At 38.4% G+C, this 24,356-nt stretch overlaps 1 protein-coding gene across 2 annotated transcripts in view; it reads right to left on the bottom strand.

Moving 5' to 3' along the window:
* The window catches only part of NCOA3 (nuclear receptor coactivator 3), a 94,878-nt gene that overhangs the window by 57,043 nt on the left and 13,479 nt on the right, over window positions 1-24,356 (bottom strand). Inside the window, exon 2 of one of the 2 annotated variants that reach the window (XM_032217920.1) lies at window positions 14,114-14,157. The exons of the other annotated variant lie outside the window; for it this stretch is intronic. The gene's annotated coding sequence lies outside the window, so the exon portion shown is untranslated. The remainder of the gene's footprint in view (window positions 1-14,113; window positions 14,158-24,356) is intronic. 2 annotated transcript variants of the gene reach the window in all.

Below are 24,356 nucleotides of genomic sequence, written 5' to 3'. Positions count from 1 at the left end.
TCAGTGGAACAGCCTGCCTCCAGACATTGTGAGAGCCCCAACAGTTTTTAAGAAGCTGTTGGGTGGCAATGACAATAGCAATAGCAGTTAGATTTATATACCGCTTCATAGGGCTTTCAGCCCTCTCTAGGTGGTTTACAGAGTCAGCCTAATCAACCATAGGAAGCCATTTGTCTGAGATGGTATAGGATATCCTGCCTGGGCAGGGGATTGAGCTAGAAAGCCTGCAGGTTCCTTCCCATTCTGCTATTGTATTGCCTAGTATTGTATTGTATTGCATTAGCCGTTTGCCTAGTCACCCCCACCCTTGGAAGGTCTTCAGTAACCTGATTGGGGGCTCCATTGGGAGCTGCACTTTAGCAGCTGGGCTGAATATTCTCCCCCCCCCCCTGCGTTTTTCCAGGCTGCAGGGGGCTGCCGGCTTGGGATTAACAAAACAAAACACAGTTTTTGCTACTGGGGCCAGTAAGCCTCTCGCCTCTCCCGTTCTGTCTCCTAATTAAAAGAGAGTTTTCTTAAGGGGGAATCAAGAATTAACCACGACAACACAGCTTGCTACTGATGCCCATCAGTCTCTTGCCCCTCCCGCTCTGTCTCCTAATTAAAGGAGAGCTTTCTTAAGGGGGAATCAAGAATTAGTCATGGCAAACACAACTTGCTACTGATGCCCATCAGTCTCTTGCCCCTCCCGCTCTGTCTCCTAATTAAAGGAGAGCTTTCTTAAGGGGGAATCAAGAATTAGTCATGGCAAACACAACTTGCTACTGATGCCCATCAGTCTCTTGCCCCTCCCGCTCTGTCTCCTAATTAAAGGAGAGTTTTCTTAAGGGGGAATCAAGAATTAGCCATGACAAACACAGCTTGCTACGGATGCCGGTCAGCCTCTCGCCCCTCCCGCTCTGTCTCCTAATTAAAGGAGAATGTTCTTATGGAGGAAGCCTTCTCCTGTTACTTGGCAGCCAGAAAGGTAGGGGGCGTGGTTCTTCCTGCAAGCCTTGTGGCAGCTGCCTTTGTGATTCAACAAGGAAGTAGGCTTGGGGGGGGTTGATCCACCACCTGCCTCTTTAACTCCTTGATAGGCCTCCTTTTGGCCCTTTGCTGCCTCCCTCGCTCTTGGCTAATGCCTCTGCGATCGTCTCTCACCTTTGTAAGGTCTCCTCAAGTGGTGGTTGTTGTCCTGCCGGCCTCCTGAGCTGCTGGGGGCCGCCATCTTGGACCACGTGGCTTCAAGATGGCCCCCGGCTCCAAATTCAAAAGGCTCCTCTTTGCTGGAGCACATGGAAATGGCTTTTGCCTTTGCAGGCTTGCCATGCGGCTGCCGCTCATCTCCCGCAGCTGTTTTAGAGCCTTTCCGGCTCTCACCTTGTCCACTGGTGATAGCTGCCAGCACAGGTTTTCCTTTTTAAAAACCCTCGTGGCTGAGGGGAGCGGAGGAGCGCTTCTGCTCCTGAGAAGCCTCTCATCAAGGGCTGCCTCTAGGAGGCATGTGTGCCCGGTTCTCCTGCTTGCCCGGCAACGGTCCTCACAGAGTGACTCCACCTCACTCAATGGCCAGGGCAGCGTGCCGCCCCAGAGGGCTTGTGGCAATCCGGTCATTGCAGGAGGAGGCTGTGTGCGATGAAGGGAGGCAGGGTTCGCTGGGTCCAAGTTTATTTTCTTTAATCCTTTGTAAATTACTGGAGGTCTGGAGAGGTGCAACCTTTCCCTTGATTGGGGTGAGTCAAATCTCCAGCTCTTACAAGCCTCAGCTGTTAGGGCTGCCTGCTAGAGGCTTTTGCCCGACCTCCTGGTTAGGGCTGCCTGCTAGAGGCTTTTGCCCATCCTCTGCTGCCCGGCCAAGCTCCTCACTGAGAGTCTTCGGATGTCCTCAGTGTCCAGGGCAGCCTGCCGCCCCAGGGGGGCTAGTGGCAGTCCCAATCCTGCAGGAGGAGTGAAGCAGGGAGGCAAAACTCGACGGGTCCAAATGAATTTTCCTTTAGATCCTAGTAAATTCCTGGAGCTCTCGAATGAGCAACTTCTCACGATCGTTTTGAGTCAGAAAACTGGGCAGGCTCACCTCCAGGGGGCGGAGCCCAAAGAGCTTATCTGACTCAAACCAATCACGAGAGGATAAGGTCAACCCATTCTGGATACTCCTCCCCCCTCACTATGGAGAAATACTGTAATTTTGAAAGGAAAAAAAGAAGCAAAAGTAAGAAAGCTTAGATATTAAGTATGGACGGGAAACCAGTTTACTCACTTAAACCCACAGAACAAAATTAAATTACAGAATTCGGTTCATGATTATGAACATTATTATATTATTTAACTGTGTTGCAGCTGAACAGTTTCTCTATTTTTATTGTTCTGTTTTTGGACTACTGGTAGCTGTTTGCAGTTATAGTGGTAAGCCAAGCTTTAGTATGTAGAACACACTGACTTGAAATAAGTTGACCAGTGTAATGTCCTATTTTAATGTACTAGCAAGGTACTGTTATCTGTCAGCAACAGCACATGAAAATGCAATGCCAAATAGTTGCTCTAAAGGATTTTTTGACTAAGATCATCCATACTATTCCTTATGATGGAGGGCCAATCATAGTGGCATTCAACAAACCAAATATTTTCAAAGGGGACCTTTACACAAAAATGTTATCTTAAGCCAGCATTTTTCAAAGTGTGGCTGCAGGGCAACAAATAGTCACAGAAGAATACCTGAATATGATGTTTCTAACTGTGTAAATTAGGTTGGTACATATACAGCAGCCTCAAAAATTTGGAGTATCACTGATGTGAGTATCATATGAGTATCACTGATGCCAGGATTCAACCATAATAATGACTAGATATCTCTGTGCTTGTTTTCCCATTACAATCCCTCTGGTGAAGATTGGACAATCATTTAGATTTTAGTACAATTGTATTATTGTATTATTATTGTATTATCTATGTGTTTCTGTGATATTGAAAATAGGGCCTAGGGAGTTAAACATGTGACTCAAAGATTAATCAGTGTCTTGAAATACTTGTTCACAAAGAAGGATCTAATTTCTCTGCCACTGAGAGGAGCCATTTTGATGGTTGACACAATTATCTCATCCAAATACTGGGACTGTTTGTGAAGCAAGAAAATGTATCAGCGTAGTAAATCTTCTTAGAGAGTAACAACAGTTGCTTTGCAACAACAAATAACAGTGCTTAGAAGCACTGGTCCTATCTGAAATACTTAATACCAAATAAAGCCTGAAGAAGGCCTTCATTTTAATGCCTGTACCAAAAGGATTTTTTTCAAATAGAGGAATTTTCAAGGTAAAATGAGATCATAGTAGCTCTTAAAACAATATTTTTATTTCTGATAGATTTGAACTCAACTTTATTCATGCAATTAATCATTTGGAGTGCAGTAAAACAATTTTAAGAGAAAGACAGATATGACAGGAAGACAAAATAAAGACAGATTTTGAGTTGAAAAACTGGGAGCAAAGTCTGAATCCAGATCTGGCTGGTCCCTATACAAATACTAATTACACTTCTCCTATAAGCATTATGATTCATTTAAAAAGGAATACATCTATATCAAACTGTATCTAAAGATAACAATATACATCAGTGCAAGTTTTTTTGCAGCTCATCTTTTGTGGCAATGTATTTATTATTTATTTAAATTTATTATTCTATTTGTTGATATCATAATGTTTCATGTAGTTTTGTTTGTTAACAATCCTTGTGTTTTTAGACATTTTTTAAATAAAATGTATTCTTTTTGTTCATAAACCCTAAAATGTTTCTGTGGAACTATCAGCTATCGGTTTTATCCTAGAATAAAAGACAAAATGGGAGAAAGAGGCTCCAACTGAACAACTGTTCAAAGCACAAAAATCTGAGTGTAAATATTAGAAATAACAGGAAGTCATAGCAGATTTTGCATTAAAAATAAATTGCAGTCCCAGATAAAGAGGAACATGTTTTCTATTTGTTAAATTATTTTGGCAGGATTAACACAAAAAACATATAGAATTCCTGTTGCAGAACTGGAATCTAGAAAGAGGCAGATCTCAATTTTTCAGCAATGAAAAAGTTAAATTTCAAAAATTGTAAATAAGATGATATCTTTGGATATCAAAAAACTAGGAATCCTAAAATTCCACTTAATATTAAATTGCTATTTTTGATTGGAGTAGGATGAGAAATAATTTCATATGTGAAGTTTTTCATTTCAGGAATATAGCAAACATTAATCAAAGTTGGCAGAGTCTGTTGTGAGAATATTTATCTAAAATATATTTCTGTATATTTTTGCTAAACTCAAAACTGTGGCTTTGTGGTTCTGCTCTCTGAAAGAAGAGAACATGTGTGAGCACAAGCACAAGCAAATGGAGCCATATTTAGGAGTGTTTTAAAATATACTTTGAGCTGAAATTCTTAAATCATCTTAACATTTATTAAAACTATTGCATACCACTCATGACAGAAACCAATTTAATCTGGATTTCAAAAAATAAAAATATTTCACTACAATGATGATCATATCACATATTCATTTGACAGTGACTTCTTATTTCTAATTTAATCTCTGGCACGGTAAATCAGTTTAAAATCTGATATGTTGTACTAAAATAAATACAGTATAAATCCAAAGATATCTTGTATGAGAAAGAAAAACAGACAATGTGCCTATTGTAAAACAATCCGAGGAAAATAAGGGAAAATAATAAAAACATAATAGCTGATTTGAACAAACAGGAGCTACCAAGTATCATTTGAACCCTATTTGCTTTTATTGCCTCAAGGGAAATTGCAGAAACAGAGAAAGATGGACATTTGTTATTAGTCGTTTTAACTTCATTGTTCTTTCAATAGTGCTTAGTAGGTTTTAAGGGGAATCTACCTCTTCAACTATCCAAATTTTAGATAAACATTGCACTAATAGTTTGTACTTACAACCCTTATCATTTTACAGTTTTTAAATATATATATATATAACAGCTATTGCAAAATATTATGGTTTTTTAGAATTATTTAATTATTGCAAAGTTATCTAGTATTCAACTATATTTTATACAAGTTCTGTCTAAATTTTAGAATTAACACATTTGGCTTTTACATTTCTACCTTATATTTTCTTTGAATTAAGGCCAAGATAAGAAACTGGATGACAAAATTTAAATTTAATTGAAATTTTGGCATACCAAAGACATAGTGAGAATACTAAGCTAAGGATCTTCATTCATGGTTAGGGGAATTGTTAATCGATGCAGGAGAATATCAAGTGATGTTATGTACAGTATTCTCAATATTAAGGGTAAAATAATCCTATAGATTTATTTATTTTTAAAAAACTTTATGCCGGAATAATATATGTTTGAATCTAGCTTTAGAGATTTTTTTTGTTGCAAAAATGTTAACAAATGTTATACGTAATGAGCCAAAATAATAAGCAAAACCAGTAGTTGCCAATTTACTATTGCTTAATAAATACAATCCTGGACTCATGACAGCAGAATCTGGTGAAAAAGCAGAAGAATTTATCAATTAAGATAGAGTTAGATAAAAACATATTTAGGATGCAACAAACTGACTTTGTTCGTGTGTGTGTGTGTGTTCTGGATACAATCAGTATGTGTGTGTGTATGTATGTATGTGTGTGTGTGTGTGTGCGTGTGTGTGCATGTATGTATACACACACACACACACACACACACACACTCTGAAATCTATGGATTCATAGTCCATAGCATAGGAAATACAATCTAGTGAGTTTAGATAATCCACTGCCCCCAAAATTATAATTTAAACTACCATATTTTTCAGAGTATAAGACGCACCGGAGTATAAGAGGCACCCAGGTTTTGAAGAGGCAATTTTTTTAAAAAAAGTAGGTAGGTAGTTAGAGGGATAGAGAGGGAGAGAAAGAGAGAGAAATGCAATAGGTAGGTAGGGAGAGAGAGTAGTTAGGTAGGTAGGTAGGTAGGTAGGTAGGTAGGTAGGTAGGTAGGTAGGTAGATAAAGGGAGAGAGAGAGAGAGAGTAATACAGTAGGTAGGTATGGATAGAGAGAGAGTGTAGATAGGTAGAGGGATAGAGGGAGAGAAATAGAGAGAGAGAGAAATAGAAAAATACAGTAGATAGGGAGGGAGGGAGGGAGGGAGGGAGAGGAGGTAGGTTGGTAGATGGAGGGATAGAAAGAAAAATATATAGAGAGAAATACAGTAGAAAGGTAGGGAGAGAGAATAGGTAGATAGGTATATAAGTAGATAGAGGGAGGGAGGGGGAGAGAGAGAGAGTAGGTAGGTTGGTAGGTAGAGGGATAGAGAGAAATAGAGAGAAAAATACAGTAGATAGAGTAGGTAGATAGGTATATAAGTAGATAGAGGGAGGGAGGGAGGGAGGGATAGTAATTAGGTAGGTAGGTAGTTAAAGGGATAGAGAGAGAAATAGAGAGAGAGAGATAAATACAGTAGGTAGGTAGGGAGAGAGGGAGAGAGAGAGAGAGAGAGAGAGAGAGAGAAGGTAGGTAGGTAGGTAGGTAGATGTTTCCAGGTGTATTTATCCATGTGCTGGAGAAGGAAATTGCTGACAACCTGTAGCACCTAAAACTCATCAATCACTCTTAAGTAAACAGCTTTCCGAAAGGGGGGGGAAGGTTTGCAAACCTCCCCCAAACGGCCCGTTTTTCGCAAAAACGGGCCCGTTTTTTTTTTTAAAAAGGCATGAATAGCCTTGGGGGGGATTTCAGAGTGCTCCTAGCAGGGGGGGGGGGCAAAGAAAAGCAAAAAATGGCCCGTTTTTCACGAAAACTGGCCTTGTTTGTCAAAGAAAATGCATGCATAGCTTTATGGAGGCTTATAGAGTGCTGCTGGGGGCTGGGGAACAAAAAATGGCCCATTTTTTGCTCATTTCTGCCCTCCCCAGCCCCCAGGAGCTGTCTGAAGGCCTCCATAAGGCTATGCACGACCATTTTGGTGAAGGGGGCAGGGCTCCAGGAGGCAAAAAATGCTATATTCAGTGTATAAGACGCACCCAGATTTTCAGCCTTTTTTTAGAGGGAAAAAGGTGCATCTTATACTCCGAAAAATACGGTAACCAAGAAAATAATTTTGACAAGTTATCTCAAGACTAATTCTTCCGTAGAAGAAAATATACAAAAAAAAAAAATCTTTATTAGCTACATATCAGTCTGACTTTTAAATCAGACTTTCAAAGCCCTTAAAATCTCTAAAAAGATTAGCATTACTAACATGCAGGATGAAAGTGCCCACCCATAAATCTATAAATTATTGGATTTCTAACTACCACAATCGCCATCCATTTATAATTTCTACACAGAGATTTAAGTCACCAAACAAAGAATGGGAAAGTCATCCTTATAAGCTGGCAGCCCATTTGTTTAACAATTTCATTCTTGGGCTGACATTCATTTTTAAACTGCTGGTTTTGCTAAGCAGAGAGGAAATGCCAACTTTGCTGTTACTGGATAATGCAGGCTACTTGCTTGTGTTTCTCCTTCCTCGCCCCATTCCAAAAGTTTGCACACAGTGCTGCATTATCAAACAATAATACAGGAAGAGGAGCAAAAAGCCACTCTTTCTCTGGGCAGGGAAGGCCTTCCATAAGCATTGCTATGGGTTCAAAAGTTCACAGTGGTTTCAATTTCACCTTTTAGCAACCAATGAGAAAACAGCAACTGCAGACAGATCCTCTGGCCACCAAGAAAAAAATTAACTCACTGAGAACCTGACTTGTTGAAGTGAAATTCATTTTTTAAAAAAAACAACCTATCAATTATAAATGTTGTTTCCTTTTTCCAAACTGCAACAATAAGTTTAGTAAACTTTTGCTTAAAAGAAAAAGCTTTTCCCCTGAAAGCTTCTACAGAGTAATAGGCTACTGATGAAACAGGACAGTGTGGTTTTTCCTTCACTCTTCCCACCGCAATCTATTTTTTCTCTCTTCCAGAAATTTAAAAAGGTAAAAACCCCTATCTTGTCATTTTGTTAGCTCAGAATTTTTCAAAGTTGGAAACTTTAAGATGTGTGGACTTAAACTTTCCAAATTCCACAGCCAGCATGCTGTCAGCACACAGGAAAACACTGAATGCAATTATTTATCAATGCATTCTTATCCACCCAAAAATTCCTCTGCATTTCCCCTTCAGATTAATCTTATACCAATAGAAGAATTGAATTCCTTTGCAAAAATTAAATGACCCATTTTATTTTTCTTCCCTGTCAAAAAGGTTTCTTCCTCATACCGTATTTTTCAGAATATAAGATGAACCTTTTTCCCTCAAAAAAGAGGGTGAAAATCTGGGTGCGTCTTATATACTGAATACAACATTTTTGGCCTCCTGAAACCCAGCCCCCTTTGCAAAAATGGCCATGCATAGCCTTTAGGAGGCTTCCAGAGTGCTCCTAGCTTTTGTTCCTAAGGAGGGCAAAAATGAGCGAAAAACGGGCTGTTTTTTCTCATTTTTGCCTCCCCAGCCCCAAGAAGCACTCTACAAGCCTCCCAAAGGCATGCCCTTTTTGACAAAAAAACAGGCCCATTTTCACAAAAAATGGGCCATTTTTGGGAGGTCTGCAGAGTTCAAAACCTTTTTTTTTTTAATTTGCCTCTTCAAAATCTTGGTGCGTCTTATACTCCAAAAAATGCAGTACCTTTCAAAATAGTGAAATCTTAACAAGACCTATGCCATCAAAATTTTGCATCCCCAGCTGCTTTCATTGCCAAATACTATAGATGCATTCTTCATTTTAGCTTGAAAGCATTTTAGACAATTTCTCTTAAATTTTATAAAATTTCTCCCTTAATCATCCAGCACCTCTAAAACCTCTTTCCATCACATCATATATACAGCTCTGAATTGAATACTTGGGCCCTTCTCAAAGTGTTCCTCCCTCCCCCTTGCAACCCTTGCTTTAGTCCCATTCAAAGCATTCATTATGTGAATATTCCAGATACTCCTATCCTTGTGTCTCCAATATTGCTCTAATAAAAATAGCATCTGCAGATGTTCATAAATTCAATGTATGTCTGCAATAGGAAATCTTCTGCATATACACAGCCACAATGTGTAATCGCTTTTCCTCATGCAAAAGCTCACACTAACATGGAACTGCCTGCAAGAAGGCAGTATCATTACAGTAATAGCAACATGGGGAAAGATTATCCTGAGAGCTCATTGGATATGCATTCCAAATATATAAATTATAAATAGGTTTTTATAAAATCTTAATCTCTCCTTATGTCAAAGCTCGATTCCAGGTGACTTTATGGACATGTCCATATAATTTCTCAGGCAACATTATGAAAATAATCTACTATGGTCTTTTTCTGGGATATTGTTTTACCCTTCTGTCTTACCTACAATACTGGGACTTCCTGGTGGTCCGTCATCCAAATATTAACCCAGTCTGTATCTATTTAGCATTTTGAAATCAGTCATTGTCAGTTAAGTATTGCCTAACACTATAAGCCCATTTGAGGAGGTATGCTACAAACAATAAATCTGCTATCCAAATGTTGGATACATTTCCCTTATACATGATACTAGTGCTCAATACTTTGTCAATTATTATTTGATAAAATTGTTCAATACAGCCTAATTTGAAAGAAACTCAGACACAGCAAATAACTATACAGTTTAATTGCTACTCATAAATGCCCTCCAGAATAATCCATAATATCCCTCCCAAAAATAAAAACCCTTCTTGCTAAAAAAATCATGAATCCAATCTTTAATAAACAAAGCTTTGGGATAAAATGAAATCTGGAAAAACATAATTTTAAAATGCATATAATTTAGAATGATGAGCAGGAATTCTGTGGCTGAAACATTGTTTACTAATTTATAGAATATGGCAAAAAGATTTAGTTAAAACAGTGTTATCTTCCAAATACACACATTATCGAACTCAGCAAATTTAGTTGGCCATAATTTTGAATACTAACAGCATGTCCCATGTGTGTGGCAGGAACTTTTATATTCACATGTTTGTGTGACAATAATCAAACTGTTGAGTTCATTTCCTAACACCCACTCTAGCCACCAAAGATATTGTGATTTTTTTTTATTACTGTTATTATCTAGGGCAATACCTAAACCCTAAAGCACTGGACTATAGCCATGATCACTTTTATTTTCTAAGCATGACTAATGCTTATGTGAAATTCAACTGCATTATTGCAAATAGAAATAATACAGGTTTTTTTTTCAGCACTCCCGTCTCTATTCATTTATATTTTTTTAAAAAATAAGCTCAGATATGAAGGAACAAATAGCTCAACTATGATGGGTCACATCAAGCATTTTAACAGACTATTTGAAAAGTCTGTTGAAATAGGCCAGGAACCACTAGTAACCACAATCCACTTTGCATACAAGAACAGTCTATGTCTAAGAAACTTGCTTTGGCACTTGACATTTTAAACCCTTGCTTTTTAAAGTTGAAGGATTAAAATAAATTATCAACTCTAAAAGTTCCAGAAAAAGAAAACGAAAAGTGTGTCCATAGTAATATATTTTCACTTGGGACAATGCTAGCTAGTTGGGTGACCTTGGGCCATCACTTTCTCTCAGCCCTAGGAGGCAGGTAATGGCAAACCAAATCTGAATCTTTGATTTCAGAGGGAAACTGCAGGGGCTTGTTCAGGTAGTAGCCAAGAATCAAATATGACTGAACAGAGGAAAAAAGAGAGACAAGTCTGCAAACTTTGAATACATTCTCTGCCTATTAAACCTTATTTTAAACATATTTGAACAATATGTTCATAAACAAAAATTGTTTTGCTGCCAGCACATTGAAGGGGGCTCAAGCCTACTGGAGATATTGCTCCAAAATTCCTTTCTTTTATTATTTCTTAGGTTGCAATGTGATCCAAACAAGAGGTTAAGAATTCTGAAATTATCCAGAAAGTATTTGATAATAAAGCAAGGATTCTCTTTTTGGCTTGATTGAAATAAGTCATCACCACATTCAGAAAACAAGGTAGCTAAACTATGGGTACAAAGTTCCTCACAATTGTTTTTTTCAATTGTAAATTTCATTGTCTCACGCAAATTAATTCCAATTAAATATGCAATAAAAGTCAAATTATTTAATTATTTATTAAGAAAATTTACATGGCCATCCAACTCACTCACAGTGAATCTGGGCAGCTATAACTATATCTTATCACCAGAATATCCCAGACTTCAATTTACTTAAAAATCTATGCTGATGCAGGGTTTTACAAAATGTAGGTATTTAAATGACTGATCACTAAAATAGTTTGAAGACATTATTCAATATTATTTTTGGAAGGGTTAATTCTAACATTTTGTAAGGCAACAGACTTGTACAGAGATAAGCAAAATAGCACAACAATATAACAAGTGTGATCACATATCATTTGAGCATTAGTATTAAAAATAAACACATTATCATAAAATTACATCATCTTCACAATTATGTTATCTCACTTCATACTCGTAACAATGAAAAAGCAACAAAAGCAAAATAATTGATGAGCACATATTGTAGTATTGAGATGGGAACCACCAATTCCCCACCCAAAGACAGTTGTTATGCAAACATACAACACCAGCTCAACTTCAAGGCCACCAAGTGAGTATTACATCAAAGATCCATTATTCTTTAAAGTTGAGAAGAAGAAAAAGCCACAAGTTAAAACCCCAAGACTATGATAACAATGAGCAATGGGTTATTGTATTATTCATTCTTCCATTCTTCATTATTGTCTACAATAAAGATCCTGACCTAACTAAGTTATAGTTATGACTCTTCCATCAAGTCCAGCAGAAAAGTTGTCCAAGCCATGAAACGTCAGGAGATTTGTGATTTATTGCAGAGTCCAGATTATGGGAATTTGTCAACATGATATAAAAATTATTGTCATATGTATTAAAGCCACTGATATGCATTCAGAATTCTGACTTAGAATAAACAATCTAGGAAGCTTCTAGGTGGCTGATCATTTAGTGGCATGAGTTCCTTGTACATAACATACAAATCAGCTAATTAGATAAATGATATGCTGAATTTATAATCAAATAAATGTTACATTATTTCTTTATTATTTATATTTTAAGAAATGAGTTAATTTTAGATTTAACCCTTGTTTAGGATCCTTACAGCTCTTTTAAAAGTACCTCAAGTTTTTTTTCCTCCTTGGTACCCCATTTTGAATGAAAACATAATGTTGTTTTATATCAAATTGGCATGTTACCAAACAGCTTTTCTGTGTGTTCTGAATTTGATTAATACAAGTCAAGGTCACTTCCTGAAAGATATGCAGCACTGTGGCTGCAAACAAGCCAGGCTTCTCTGTATAGTACTTTAAGACTGGGGGAAGGGTGTGCATGATGGCAGTTCTTAACACCTATTCAGCAACATTAAATAAAACACTTTCTGATAGCTAGGATAATGGAAGGAATAAAATATTCAGTATGTTTCTGAATGTATACACCAGCACAGTTGTTGGGGATGGTTGTGTTGTTTGTTTGTTGAGGGAGATTGTTCTTTCTCCAGATCAGAGAAATACTAGCAATGACAATGAATTTTTTAAGACAAGAGTCTAAGGTTGAAATCATATTCCCAGTGGCCAGGAAAATATTCCACTGAATTTTAACCACTGCTATTTCTTATCACATTTACACTGAGCATGTATGCATGGGATTATATTATAAGCCTATAAAATTACTGGTCTGAATTTCCTTTAAATTCAACATAAAAAGAAATAGTATAGTAAAAAGTTTGTGCACATTTCAAAGGCGTTTTCTAGACACCATTTGGCTTATTTCTATATTAAAAGTATTGTTATGGATCCAAGAAACAATATTAAAGGGTTTCTTTTCAGATCACAGCAAGCACATTTTGGCACTCTTGCCAAATTGGGGTATAAATCAAGGAAATTATTCTAACGTTGCAAGATGTACACATCAGAAATTTAAGAGCATAGAATATGGCGGGAGGACTTGTAACTCCCATGCACTGTTGACAAGTCACAAATCATAAGTAGTGCTTGAAACAAAAATACAACATTAAACTAAAGTTCCATGGAACTGTAACAGGAAACCAAGACTTCTCTTACTGTAAAAAGATTAAACATGTGAAGTAAGAAAAAAAGGAAACATAAATAGAACTTTTAATCTTTGTGCAAAAGTGACTATTTCCTATACTTTCATTGACTATTTAGTATAAATAATTTCCCAATCTCAGATCCAGTGACTGAAAAATAGTAGAAAAGGCTAGACAAACATAATACTTCCAGCACACCAGGGGTGGGTTCCTGCCAGTTCTAACCCCTTCTATAGAAGAAGTTCCACAAATCTACAGTGCCGTTTAGAACCAGTTCCAGCTCCCTCCCCCCACTCGTCCACATCATCAAGATGAAGAGTGAGAGGAGGAATTCTGGGAGTTGACGTCCACAAGTCTTAAAGCTGTCAAGTTTGAACCCCCCTGGGGGTTTTTTTCTAAAGGGTTAGAGGTGCAAAGGTCTTGTAACTTGACAGCTTTAAAACTTGCGTGCTTCAAATGCCAGAGTTTCTGAGCCAACATTTTGGTTGCTAAGGAAGAGCGTTAAGTGAGTTTCACCACATTTTACAAGTTGGCCACGACCACCCAGTCACATGGCTGGCAAGCCACTCCTACCCAGTCACATGGCTGGCAAGCCACTCCCACAAAGCAGGCCACACCTACAGAAGAGGTTCTAAAAAAAACCCACCACTACAGCACACATACAAATGTTTCCATAGACAGATCTATTGGTGATGTTTTCTGTGGCAGTGGGTCCTAAAATAAAGTGATTCAAGGAAAGTTTGAGTCAGAGAACATTTTAGAGCCTCTGTTTCTAGACTCCTTACCTAATATAAGTGTTTTCTCTTCTGTTAATGCTACCTTTCTGGTGGAATAGAAGAGTAGAATAGTAATGGCTTGAATTAGCTGATAGGACCATGAAATACTGGACAACCTACACTTAAGTTTCTACAACACTAACTGGGATTTATTTATTTATCAAATTTATTTGCCACTCATCTCGTAGTTTACCTGACTCTGAGTGAGGTTCAGGCAACTCTGAAAGAATGCTCTGTCCATAATCAAATATGTTCTAACTTTATTATACTGAACACTTACTTGGAAATGTATTCTTGTCAGTAACATTCACACACCATCTTTACCTAGAAAAGAAAATTACAACACACTAGTTAGCTATTAAAACTGAAATAGTTATCAAACTATTATCTGCCCGAAATGTATTTTTTTATTACTTTGTAACTATATTTTTAATTGTTGATTATTCACCATCCAGAGCCACCTTTGAGATGGGCAGCTATAGAAATTTCTAAATAAGTGGATGTCATTTATATCTAAATAAATAAATAAAATACTCAGAAAAATGCCTTCAGCATATTGGTCTACTAAAGAGTAATTATCTGCTCAGAAACAGAGTATTATTCCTAATTAGCACAGTTTTTGCAATCAGCTCCAGTCAGCACAGGAGGCATGCTGGTAGAGGCAAAGATCTTCTATAATAACAGCTTTTGTCTGAAAACAGACACAAGCCAAACAACTTCTGAACCAGCATGTTTCATCAACGTGTGGCTTGATTTCTCAGAAACTGATTTTTTTTCTAGGCTTTGTAAGATTTAGTTTCTCAGCCTTCTAAACCATGGCTGAAATACTGAATTGTTTGCCTTGACTTCTAAAACAAATCCTGTCAACATCATTGCCATTCATTTATATCAGCTTCTGTATCAATGGAGGCTCCAAGACATATAATTATGCAACAAATAGCAGTTCTAAGAATGAGATAGACTATCAGAAACTCCACAGGTGCTTTGTTCAGAAGGCCATGAGAGGACCTTGAAGTTGCTACACATTTGAGTAATTATAGATGTTTCACATTTCATGAGATCCAGAGGAAAGCTGCAATTATGAGCAATGAGCTTCATCAAATCATCTGTACCAGTTTACTCCCTTGTGTAGATTAAAGAAGATGACATTGATGGAAATATGCAAGAACTGTTGTTACCAAGACAAAGAAGACTAAAACATTGTCTTAACCCAGGGAAATAAGATATTATTCAAAAGACACTTAGCCAGTTGTCTCAATAATTAATTGGAATTTGAGGGGAAAGGGTATTCAGCATAACTAGAGTTGCAAAATTCTGTTATTATAGCCAATTTCAATACTTCTAGTGCCATGGTGGCACGGTGATTAGAATACACTATTACAGTCTAACTCACTGCTCACTGCCAGGAGTTCGATTCTGACCGACTCAAGGTTGATTCAGCTTTCTATCCTTTCAAGGTCTGTAAAATGGGGACCCAGATTGTTGGGGGCAATATGCTGACAGTGTAAACCTCTCAGAGAGGACTGTAAAGGACTGTGAAGTGGTATGTAAGTTTAAGTGCTATTGCTATTGCTAGTTTCCTGAGGAATTTCCTGGATTAGTCTACCTAGTTGGGCTGACAATTAACTGCAATGGTTGAAATATTTTAATTGCTATTTTTTATATTTGATTACAATTAAAACAATGTATTGCAAACTTAATTTTGATATATAGCTGCCTATGTTTTACCGTATATACTCGAGTATAAGCCGAGTTTTTCAGCCCACTTTTTGGGCTGAAAAAAGCCGCCTCGGCTTATACTCGAGTCTACAACTGGATCCGGTAGTGCTGTTGCCTGTTGGAGGAGGAGGAGGCGAACCAGCCTGCCATCGCCAGCCACCGCCAGCCCCGCCGCTCTTCCCGCTCCCTTCCAAGCCCCACAGTCCAGCGGACGGAGCAGAAACAGCCCCGGGGCTTCGCTGCCGCTCCCCGCATTTTCTGCACGGGGATCCCTTGGAGAGGGGATTCTAGCCTGCCATCGCTGGCCACCGCCAACCCCGCCGCTCTTCACAAACCCTTCCAAGCCCCACAGTCCAGCGGACGGAGCAGAAACAGCCCCGGGGCTTCGCTGCCGCTCCCCGCATTTTCTGCACGGGGATCCCTTGGAGAGGGGATTCTAGCCTGCCATCGCTGGCCACCGCCAACCCCGCCGCTCTTCACAAACCCTTCCAAGCCCCACAGTCCAGCGGACAGAGCAGAAACAGCCCCGGGGCTTCGCTGCCGCTCCCCGCATTTTCTGCACGGGGATCCCTTGGAGAGGGGATTCTAGCCTGCCATCGCTGGCCACCGCCAACCCCGCCGCTCTTCACAAACCCTTCCAAGCCCCACAGTCCAGCGGACGGAGCAGAAACAGCCCCGGGGCTTCGCTGCCGCTCCCCGCATTTTTTGCACGGGGATCCCTTGGAGAGGGGATTCTAGCCTGCCATCGCTGGCCACCGCCAGCCCCGCCGAGAAGAAACCTCTGATCCCTGCTGCCTCTTCACCCACACGCGCAGCCTGAGATCAACCCCGGGACTCGAACCCGAGAGCTGCCTCTCCGGTCCAAACCCAACTCCCACCCCGCCCGGCCGCCTTGGTAGCCCGTGGAGACGGAGCGCGTTCAGTTAGCCGCTACCTGGGGGCGCTGTCCCCATGACGTCACCGCGGAGTCCTCGCCTCCTTCCCTGGCGAGGCTTTCTCCCCGCCAGCCAATCAGAGGCCAGTCCCCGGGCAAACGGGGACAAGTTGCTGGCCGGTCGAAGCAGAAGCGGGAGATTGGAGGGGGGGGAGAGAGAGCGAGAGCGAGCGCTGGGCAGGTGGCAGCGCGTTACACAGCGGACTAGGCGCGCTGCGGGCTGCCACCCCCCCCCCACACACACACGTACACACACTGCCTCTCTGGCAATTGGCTGCCCAGGAAGGGAGCGGGGAGCTTTCACAGATAGGAACGTGATGGGGTTTGTTTTCTTCCCCCACTCCTGAGCCCTTTTTTTTTTTTTGCTTGCCTTCTGGGGTCTCCGCCGTGGAGCAGCCAAGATCAGATGGGGAGGCGGAGAGAGAGCGAGAGCGAGCGCTGGGCGGGTGGCAGCGCGTTACACAGCGGACTAGGTGCGCCGCGGGCTGCCAACCCCCCCCCCCACACACACACGTACACACACTGCCTCTCTGGCAATTGGCTGCCAAGGAAGAGAGCGGGGAACTTTCACAGATAGGAACGTGATGGGGTTTGTTTTCTTCCCCCACTCCTGAGCCCTTTTTTTTTTTTTTGCTTGCCTTCTGGGGTCTCCGCCGTGGAGCAGCCGAGGTCAGATGGGGAGGCGGGGGGGGGGGAGAGAGAGAGAGAGAGAGAGAGAGAGAGAGAGAGAGAGAGAGAGAGAGAGAGATGGGCGGGTGGCAGCTGTCTGTGAAACATCTTCCCCTCCCCACCTCCTGGGCAGCCAATTGCCAGAGAGGCACGGTGGGGGTGGTGGGGGTGGAAGGAAATAAAAAGAGAAGTTGCCCTTTCATTTTGCAATCTCTCTCTACGACCTGGTTTCATTCTCTTCCCTTTTGTTTCGTCCTCATTTCTCAATCTCAGCAACTTTAACACTTTTGGACTTCAACTCCCCAAATTGCCCAGCCAGCTAGAATAGATAGATAGATGGTGGATAGGTGATTGATAGATAGAGAGGGATGGATGGATGGATGGATGGATAAATAGATAAATAGATAGATAGATGATAGATAGATAGAGGATATATACACATACACGCATACACACATACATACACAGAGAGAGACAGAGACAGAGACAGACATGGATGGATATACTATAAAGAATAATCCAAACTCCTTGGATGTTCTGGGCACCTTTTTCCCACCTGGGCCTATTCACAGATGCCACTTCGGAATCTTTCTCAGGTTCCCTGACTCCTGTTTGGGCACACTCCCTAATCTGGTTCAGTGGTCTCTTCGTGGGATCCCGGGGATCCCCTATACAAGTATTTTAATATTGCAGACTTGCAGTATTATAAGTCATACTGATATTATAGAACACTTTAATTAAGCGGGTCCCTTGAATAAACATAACTTTGAGTTTCAAATAACACTGATTTTTTATTTTTGAAATTTACCGGTATCTGCTGCATTTCCCACCCTAGGCTTATACTCGAGTCAATAACTTTTCCAGCTTTTTTGGGGTAAAATTGGGTGCCTCGGCTTATATTCGGGTCGGCTTATACTCGAGTATATACGGTAAGTAATATTACAACAGAACCCATTTTAACAGTTCTTTTTTTAAAAAAAAAACTATAAATATAAAACTATATATCCCAGTGTTACTTTTGGTGATATGGATGGCATGTAAACTTGATGAATAAATAAAAACAAATAAACTGTTCAGAGATAACACATATTTGAACTCCTTTTTTGTTCTTTTGTAATATAAGTAATATTCAGAAAATACTGGTAGTTGTGGAATTATTACTTTCCCCATCTACTGTGTCTATGATACATAATATTTAAAAATGTTATTAAATCTTACTAATGTAAATAATTGTACGTTTATTCACATACTTCACAATACATTATTTAACATGAAAAGGAATAAAATGCAAACATCCTTACATATTATGCATTTGTATTTTCCTTAAAATCCAAGCACACTGGGCTATGAGTGACCTTGAAGCAGCTCTCAGAAGGTAGTTGCCATAGCAACATTATCACAAAAGTGGCTCATCCTTTGCAACATATACCAACCTGGTGCATCATATGTTGCTAGATATAATATAACTATTCTGTAGTATTGCTGAAACTATAATGTGCATTGCAAATAGAAGGAGCAGAGTTAGATTGTTTTGTATCCCTGCATTTTCTTCTTTCTACAAAATGTAATTAACACTCCCAAATTCCAAAAGTACATTGCACAACATTGTTTGAATAATGTAGCCCATATTTATGATTAAATATGGGCTATATTTCAATTATCTTATGCACAATAACAAAAAAAAACCTCTTGTTTTGGAAGTTTTCTTACTATGTTATGTGAGAATAGGGGACAGATGTCATTACTAAATTAGGGCCTTTTCTGTCAAATAGCACAAGGAATTCCTCTTTTGGAATTATGAATATATTTCTAGAGTCTCTTATTTTGGATCTTTCAGATTTGATGAGATGGGAGGAAACACATAATGAAACCAAGAAAAAGCCAGTTTTCTAGGTTCACTAAATTGTATTTATAAAAAAGGTATTAATTCAAGTTTGTTTTATAACACAGTTTGAAATTAGGATCTCTTATCAGAAATATATCAGAGTTGTTTGATTTAGATAATAAAACAAGATATAAATTTGAAAAACAAAATATGGCCTTATGCTATAAATAATATATACATAAAAGTTATTTTAATTATATGAAACCTCCATATTAATATTCTCTGTGTTTTTTTTCTTTCCTGAACATTTGTTTTCATTTTAATTTTTCACTGTTGCACAGCAGTATTACATTTTTATGGTTCAGGTTTTTTTCCCTGAAATCTAATGGGTGTAGTATATAAACAAACATTTCATTCAAAATCATGTCAACTGCTTAACTAAGAAGGATCAGATTTAAAATATTAATATTGCAATTAAATTTTTCATATTTATTAATTGCAACAATAATAATTTTCACTGAATTTTCTCTGGGATACTCAGACCCAACAAGCATTTATTTCATTCATAACTGAACAATAAAATAAGCAATGCTTAACTTGTCATTTAATAATTGTCCCATATGTGGGAAATGAGATTATTAAACAATTACCATAGAGGAAAAGAAAAAAGGGGTAGGAGAAAAAGCTGTGTATTAGCTAAAAGAAAAGACTGTAAGGAAATAAGATGCAAGATGGGCAACATAAAGCACATTTTTGTTTCTTATGCTGTCACACAACTAAATCTGAAAGATGATTACATCAGTTTACTAGAAAAAGGGACAATTTTTAAAAAAAAATAAAACATGCAGAGAAAAATGTTATATATAATAATAAATCAGTATCAAGATGGTCTAGCAGGGGAAACAGAGGGAGAAGACGGACTGAAACCCCTGGGAGGAGAGACGGATTGCAGAGAGCTAGGCCGGATGGGCGACCTGGATCTGCTGGAGGAGCTGGGCCTTGTCTTTTGGGCCTGCTGCTCAGCCCTGGCAATTGTCTTTTCTAATGCCTGTTGCTGCCTAAGTTTATCCCTCACTGTGGCTCAAGAGGGGCACTGGGTGGCAGAGGGCTTGGAGGCCGCCACCCTAGTCCTGGGCCTGTCCTTCTCCCCCACACTGGGGTCGCCCTGTGCCTCCGGGGAGTGCATTGGCCTTGGCCGCGGCCATGGACCACTCACATGTCGACGAAAGATAAAGAAGGCCACATGAAAATGCCCACCGGAGTTGAGGCTCTCTGGAGCACCAGCGGCTGTTGCCTGAGGGCCTGCTCGCCTCGATTAATGGCCACAATGCAGACCTGTAGCATTGAGATGGAATCAGCCCCCCAGTATGCCTAATGGTGTTCTGGTCCTCGGGAGCTCCAACTGCTGCTACCTGGGTGGCCCGTGGGCCTCGATTTGTGGCTGCAATACAAGCTGCGCCAATATTTTAAAGCCACGGCTCATTTCACAAGCTGCAAAGGAGACACACCGATGACCTTGCTGCCTCTCGCTGCTTTGGCTTCGCTGCTGCTCCCAAGAAGCTGTCTGAAGAGAGCCTATCACCCCCGCTCACCCAGGGCCTGAAGGTAGGAGGGAAAATGCCGAAGCGGCTCTCCTCTCTGCAAGACGGATTGCCCAGTCTCTGAGACCAGCAGAAATAAATTTGTAATTTTGAGTAGAAGACCAATTTGCCAAATTAAACAGAAATAATGCTAATCCAACTGTTTCCTGCAAGGAGCCAAAACAGTGCTTGGACTAAAGACTGAGAGGAAACTGGGAGCCAACAGGGAATGGTGGAATATTAAAGAAATTTCCCTCAGTCTTTGGACCAATCAGGCTTTGAGAATACCCACAAGTAGCCCCTCCTGCAATTCTACCGGAAAATAATTTGTTTCTCTCTATATAATTTTTAACATATAAACTACAACTTCTTAATTTTTTATCTGCTTGTTCTATATAGCTTATGAAAAAGCAGCTAGGGCTTTCCATAATAAACAGTGGTGACTCTAGTATTTTAATTTTTGCAGATCATGACGAATGCTACAAATGAAGACAATGGTTTAGCATCAGTATTAACACAATATAACTGACTTTACATCTATAATATAAATAGTTGAATTTTTCAATTTATATGAATTTTATAATAAAAACAAATTATGATATAAATCAGAATTCAAATTACAAGAAGGGGCAGTCTTAAATCACTGTAAATTTTATATAGAGAATATACAATTGTATAAGCTTTGTATTTGTTGTAAAGTGTACAACAAATATCATAATAAGACATAGCAAAGCATGATTTCATATTTATAAACAAACCTTTAAGCGGTTTTGGATTTTCCCCAACCTCTCTTTACTTCTTGACTTGGTCACCATTGATATTTGGAAATTTTGTTTGAACTAAAAAACGTTTTATATTACAAACTTCAACTTGATGGAGAATTATTCTTTGTAAGAGTGATATTCTTTAAGCTATGATCATGTTAAAGTATTGAAACCATTAAGCCTTTAACATGTTAAAAGATAACTGCTTTTTTATCAAATTATAGTTTTTGTAATTACAAGACAGTGTTAGAAGGATATGCAGCATTATAAAAATGCAATTATACCAGTAGGAAATATATTTAAATGACTAATCTCTGTATTCTTTTATTGATGTCAACAGTACAGACAGCTTATAAATCACCAGGTTTGGTAAAGCGATCAAATAATTAAATGTAAGAAAAACCTAACAGATTACTAAAGCCTGAATATAGGTGCCATTTAAAAAAGTGGTTGAGAAAGAAAAATAATTGTTTCTACTGCAAATGAGGAATTTGTTTTAGCAAAATCTAATATTTATTTTTTCCCATTCTCTATGTAAAATTAAAATATTATTGTACCCCAAATTCCTAATTTTAATAAATATATATATACCGGTAGTTAAAATGGAATTTAACAAAGAAAATTGGTTATATTTAAAAATCCAGAGTGCCTTTGAACATAGAATCATATGGACAGTACCTTGGAAGTATTCTAAGTCTAACCCCTTCCCCAAGGCATGAGTCCTTATACCAGAAAATGGTTGTCCAATCCTTTCTTGAAAACCTCCAGTGATGGAGTATCCACCAGGAGGCAAGCTGTTCTATTGATTAACCATTCTCACTGTTAGGAAATTCCTCCTTATTTCAAGGTTGAATCTCCCTCTGACAAACTTCCACCCACAGTTTCTTCTCTTGCCCTCAGATGCTATAGAGTAAATCTAGACCGTCTTCCATGTGACAGCCCTTCAAGTGTGTTTGTTAAATGCTTAATAATGGATCAGTATGAATTTGTTTCATATTTACAATATAGTATTCCGAAGCTTACATCAGTCAATCTGAACAATGACTAACTAATAAACATGTTTACATTAAATAATAAAAATGTAGAAATATTAAATTCCTTTGCTGAAGTTTGTTTTCAGTACTAAAATTCTGCTACTTGCCTGCATATGACAGATTGAATAGTTTAACATACCATTCAGAGTGAAAACTGCTGACCAGACTATCAGCAATGTAAACATGATGTAAGTATTTCTAGTGTAATGGAAAAGGTTGGAAAATTTACTAGGTAATATCCTAAAACTGTGTAGTTCATTCTGATATTTTATTCTACAATGCACCAATTAAGTTTTTATCTCAAATATGCTTTGGAAATTTTGAAAGATTTTATAGCTTTTAAAGTCAATTGAAAAACAATATTCTTGCTACAAGTTACAGTCTCCACTCAGTAACTGAGGCTAATTCAATAACTTTGGGGCAAAATATATATAACACTCCTTTCTAAGCACTATAGTGATAAAGTGTATTGCAATATACAAAAGCTTATGTGCATTCAACAGACATAAATTATCCACTCTAAGCACTTCAACAATGCCACAAGTATAAACAATAGTCTTATTGTAACAAGATTATTGTTTATATCTGATGAGTTGTTGAAGTGCTTTCAATGGATCAATTAAACCTACACTATTAAATATAGAGGATAATACCCAGATTATATCTATACTGAATAATGTCAGAGAAGTATGTAATCCTTCATCAGAACTGCAATCATTTCATTTTTAGCAAGACTGTAATTAGCTACTACCTGTTCATTTGCAATATATGAAAATTTCTTCCAAGCAACCAACAAAGAAAGTGTAAGAATTGATACTTTTCTTCCTGCAGGCATCAGTGTAACACAATAGATACACAGCATATAGTAATAACACATAGATCTGCACTGAAAAATAGGCTACTATTTTTACAAAGGTGCAGTACAGAAGCCCTTCTATATCCACATTTTGTAGAAATCTCTAGCATATCATTAGCAAAAATAAACTTTTATTTTTGTTAATGCTTTCCTTCATTATTCTAATAAATTATTCTTCCTTTATTCTAATAAAGGAAAGTATTTTTAAAAATTACTGACATGATCCTACATGCTATTAGAGTGCAATTATAAACACTGAAAGAGTGATGCAAATCACAATGTGAATTCAATCAGTCCCTACAATAGCTATAACAAAAATCCATGCCCTTAAAGAAAAGATCACAAAATGCATTAAGCATACAGTATTATATTTTCTGATAATTCATGATTCATGAACCAGGCTTTGTTCATAACCTTCATTTTTAGTCTTTCCATCTTTTGAGGACTACAAATCACCTTTCTCTCTTCATTTTTGTACACATTATTTTTCTTACTATCATTATCATCAAGATGCAACAATACAACTAATAAGCATTTGGTGGTATAGCAGAGATTTTAATGTCCTTGGTACTCTCTGAGCTTGATTGCTTTCTTGCTAACATTTCATTACCCAACTAAGTAACATCTTCAGTGTTAAGAGAGTGTGAGATTCGCTTTAAATCTTGTCCTATCAGAGGAGTTGTTATGTGTGTGATAGTTTCTTGATTGCTTGCTGTTTGATAATCTTAGTTGGTAGTTTTATTTTTTTATCATGTTTTTATAAGCTACCCATCTTCCTCACAGAATGGTGTGTATGTCTGTGTGTCCATCCGTCCTTGATTAGGGTATTGTATACTGCTTGTTTGTCTGGTGTTTATCCTAGTGCTAATCCCAGTTTATCTGAGTATTGATTGTTAGCATTGTTAGATTGTTTGTTTCCTTTTTAGCTTTTTAACTGTCTCTTTTAAACGGTGTTTAAATATAGTTTATCTCTATACACCTGTTGATGACTGATTAGTCTGATTCCAAGTTTCCATTCCACTATGGATTCCAAGAACTCCACAGTTCAACCCTAACCTACATATGTTTCCTTTATTAGTAAGACTTTAAAGTTTGATATTGAGGAACAAGTGGTTTGGGGAATTTGATAGAAGTCCTTAAAA

This window comes from Thamnophis elegans, chromosome 5 (assembly GCF_009769535.1).
Source record: "Thamnophis elegans isolate rThaEle1 chromosome 5, rThaEle1.pri, whole genome shotgun sequence".
Classification (NCBI taxonomy): domain Eukaryota; kingdom Metazoa; phylum Chordata; class Lepidosauria; order Squamata; family Colubridae; genus Thamnophis; species Thamnophis elegans.
Note: the sequence above shows the minus strand (reverse complement) of the source record. Positions and strands in the feature narration are given on the sequence as shown.